Below are 4449 nucleotides of genomic sequence, written 5' to 3' on the forward strand. Positions count from 1 at the left end.
GCTCCTGGAGTTGCCTCTCCTTGGAGGGATAGTGATTTAACAGGTGTTTATAAATAATTGTGTCATAACTATTGATGACTTACTAGAATAAAAAAAAAAAACCATAGAACATGGAAGCATCTTCCTCATGGAGTTACTCTTTATGTTTTGATATTGTGGCAGGAAGTCTGTGACCAGAATGCATTTGGAATGCTCTCCCAGAATATAAGAGTTCTTTCCCCAAACTTCTCTCTGGTGGAGTATGAAGACCTTGAACTTCAGATCCTCCTTCCTCTTCTTCCCACGTGCTAGGATTACAGGTGGTGCCTGGGCTGAACCCTGGGCTAACATGCTAAGCAAGCACTACGCCAACTCAGCTTCATTTCCAATTCCATAAAATGTCAATCACTGTAGTTTGATTATACTGTGCCTCTCCTACTTCCTTTGGTTTCAGGTTTGTTTTGAGGTGGTTGTATGTAGTCCAGGCTGACCTGGAACTTGCCATGTCATGGGAGATGACCTTAGACTCCTGATCTTCCTGCCTTCGCCTCCCAGGAGCTAGGCCTGGGTATGTACTCAGGTATGTACTCGTAAGCCCATCGTGACCAGTTTTTAACAAAGTCAGATGATACCACATGGACACAGGCTGTTTTCTGCTCAATCCTGTTACAGGAGTTATTCTTGGTATGTTTTTATACTTGTTTTTTAATAGGGTCTCACTAAGTTGCTCAGGCCAGCCCTGAACTCACTCTAGCCCAGCAGGCCTTAAACTTGGAATCCTGTATAAACTGGATAAGTAGCTAGGATTATAGGCCTGTGCCTACAGATATGGTCCATCAAAGTGTCGTTCTTGTATGATTGCTCCCAGGCTTCATGTCTAGTTCTGTCCTTAATATGCCAAATTCATTGTCTCTGTAGGATCTAAATAATCTAATTGCTTTTTAATATTTTAGAATGACTGAAAGCCCCCCACCCCCCTTTTTTTTTTTTTTTTTTTTTTTCAGTTTTAGGAGACAGGGTTTCTCTGTGTAGCCTTGACTGTAGAACTTACTCAGTAGACCGCAGGCTGGCCTCCAACACAGAGATCCCCCTGCCTCTGCCTCCTGAGTGTTGGCATTAAAGGTGTGCACCACCACCGCCCCACTGACTGAAGAGCTTAAGCATTATGGGTTTTTTTATGGAATTAAAGGTAGCTTTAATGTCAACATCTGAGATCTATTAGTATGAACAATTTTGGGAAGTATTTTTAATTTCAGAGAAATAGAAAAATGAAATGATGTTGGAAAGTTATTTAAGCTCTCCCCCCCTTTTTTTTTTAATAAAGGAAGTGTGGCACATGGCTTTTGAAAAAGTACAAATGAGTAAAACACACTCTAGAAATGGCATTTTTCATCATATCCCACTTAATGGCCACCAAATTGTTCTATTTCATGATCCCACGATTTGGGACAATTGTGGGTTTTCTGTGGTATTTATGTCCTGAGTCATTGTGTCACATAATAAAGTAATCTAATTGATTCTTGGGAAATTAAAGCTTTGGTAATGTCAATATCTTCTGTCATTTATCTTTTAAAAAGAAAATTTGGCAGTTTGAGAAACCCTAGGCGCCTGCACTCATCACTAAGGTCCTGGCTTTAGTTTTCCCATTGTTGATTCTCATTAGCAAGTTGGAACTGATGGACATTTGGCTTTGTCTAGAGGGACTCAAACAGTGAAAGCCTTGCCAACCCTCAATAACCAGCTGTGTGTAACTGTCCTGGTGACCAGATCTTGGTGAATCTGGCATGGCTTGCATTTTCCTGTCAAATATTAAGCAAATAGTAACTAGTTTAGAAAAAGTTCATTAGCAGAAGATCATTGAAATTTGAGATTTTGGACTGGCAAGGTAGGTCATCAAAAGCATTGCTGCCAACCCTAAGAACCTGAGTTCAGGCCTCAGGACGCACATGGTGGAAGGAGAGAACCAAGTTATCTGACCATACCCATTGGCAATATGCACACAATAAATAGATGTTAAGAGTTGTTCAGAATCTAAATCCCTTTCTTCTGTATTGGTTCAGAGGCAGGCTGATCTCTGTGAGTTTGGTCTACAGAGTGAGTTCCAGGACAGCAAGAGCTGTCCTGTCTCAAAAAATCAAAACCAAAAGTAAATTTAAAAAAAAAAAAAAATGTTTTGGTTTAATGTGAGCATACTACAGTAGAGTTGCCATCATTTCACTAGTTTACTAACCAGTAGGTGACTTTTATGAGTTGGTTTGTGTTTTCAGATAAGTTTAGGTTCTTATTTTAGAGTCCAGTAGCAGTCTCTGTAATCTTCAATTCATATGTGATTATTACTGGGTCACTGAAAAAATATGATTCATAGTTCCATCTTGAGTAATAAATGTGTAAATGTATTTAAGTAGTTCTGCTTCTAGCTACAACAATAATAAAAACACTAATTTGTAGATTTTTAAGAAAACCCAGGGGATAAACTCATACTTAAAGTTCTCAGTTCATTTCTTAGCTATTTGAAACAAATCATGATTTTCACCTTCTAAAGATTGTGAGTGTCAGACAGACAGACAGACAGACAGACAGACAGACACAAGATTTCACATGGATATGGGTGCCCACAGAGGCCAGATTGTGAATTAGAGGAATTTGTGAGCTGCCAGTATGGGTCCTGGGAACCTAGTAGGTCTTCTGGAAAAGCAATTACTCTCAATTACTGAACCATCTCTCCAACTCCCCCCACCCCCCTTTTATAGCAAATCTCTGTTTTCTTTTTCTTAACAACAAAAAAAGCAAGTTAATAGGTAGTGGTGGTGCATGCATGCCTGTAATCCCAGCACTCCCGAGGCAGAGTCAGGTGGATCTCAGTTCAAGACCAGCCTAATCTACAGAGTAAATTTCAGGTTAGAGAAAGCTACAGAGAAACCCTGTCTTGGGGGGGGGAAATTGTATTTCATTTGTTAATTTAATTTATTATATTTTACATGTTAGTGTTTTATCTGTATGTATGCATGTGTACCATTTGCCCATGTATGTATGTCTGTGCCCATGGAGACTGGAGGAGGGTGTCAGATCTTCTGAAACTAGTTATGGATTGATGTGAGCCACCATAGGGGTGCTGGGAACCAGTCACAGGCCCTCTGCAAGAGTAACAAATGCCCTTAACTGCTGAGCCGTTTTCCTGTAAAGTTGAATAGGTGAAGACCTTCAGTCTGGCAGATCACTGCCTGTCAACACACTCAGCCCAACATAACTCTGGGTTTCATTCTTGGAGACAACCTGCAGTTTCAGGTCCTGTATGACTGTATGGATCCACCCTGACCTCCTAAGTCACTGTTCCACCTCTGGCTAAGCCCTCAGCTTTTTACTATCTGTAATTTTGCCTCTGCGGACTGAGGCTGTGACTCAACGCTAGAAAACTTGCTTAGCATGCACAAAGAAAGCCCTGGGCTCAATCCAGCAACACAAAGAACACAAATTCCACTCTGATCTCTTCTAGTAGGTCGCATAGTTGAAATCAAAGTATGCCACTTTGGTAGCTTCTTTCACTTGGTACTTTGATGTATGTTTCTTCTGTGTCTTTTTTTTTAAGGCTTGCACCACCAAACCCAGCTTGTGTTTGTTTTTTAGAGAGGGTTTTTGCTGTTTGTTTCACTCTGTGTGGGGCACAGGCATGGGGAAGAAGAATTTAAAAGGATGAGCAGGTAATGTCAACTTCAGTTTTTACCAGTAACAGAGGATGTATAACAAGCATGGGTGGAGTTCTTGGGGTGAGATGGCAAAAGAGGTAAAGGTGTTTCCTGGGCACTTGTGTGGCAGTCAGAGGACAACCTCAAGTCCAGTATGTGCTTTCCTTCTCACTAGAGACTGTCACTGCTATACACACACCAGGACAACTGCCCAACACTATACACACCAGGATAACTGCCCACAAACTTCTAGTGATTCTCATCTATCTCCCTGTAAGAGTACTGGGATTACAGATGCTTTCAACCATTCCTGGCTTTCTGTGGGTTCTGGGGATTTGCTCTCAGGGCCTCAAGCTTGTGTATCAAGTGGACTGAGCTAGCCAGAGGTTGAAGTTCTTTTATTGTTTTATGTATGTGGGTATTTTGCCTGCACGTGTGTCCATTGCCAGGGAGGTCAGAAGACAATGTCAGATCCCCTGTGATGAGTAACGGACCTTTGTGAACCTCCATATGAGTCCTGAGAATTGAACCCAGGTCCTCAGCCAGTGCTCTTAATGGCAAAGTGACAAGTGACCTCTCAGTTTCCCCTACCGTGTGTGTGTGTGTGTGTGTGTGTGTGTGTGTGTGTGTGTGTGTGTGTGTGTGTGTGTAAAACACTGAGCTATAGTGTACATGTGGAGACCAGAAGGCAACTTGTGAAAGAGAGCAATTCTCACATGTTGTCCTCTGACCTCTAGATAGGCACCATGGTAATTAACACTGTGCACACATACACATGAAATACATC

Source organism: Cricetulus griseus, chromosome 7, assembly GCF_003668045.3.
Source record: "Cricetulus griseus strain 17A/GY chromosome 7, alternate assembly CriGri-PICRH-1.0, whole genome shotgun sequence".
Taxonomy (NCBI): domain Eukaryota; kingdom Metazoa; phylum Chordata; class Mammalia; order Rodentia; family Cricetidae; genus Cricetulus; species Cricetulus griseus.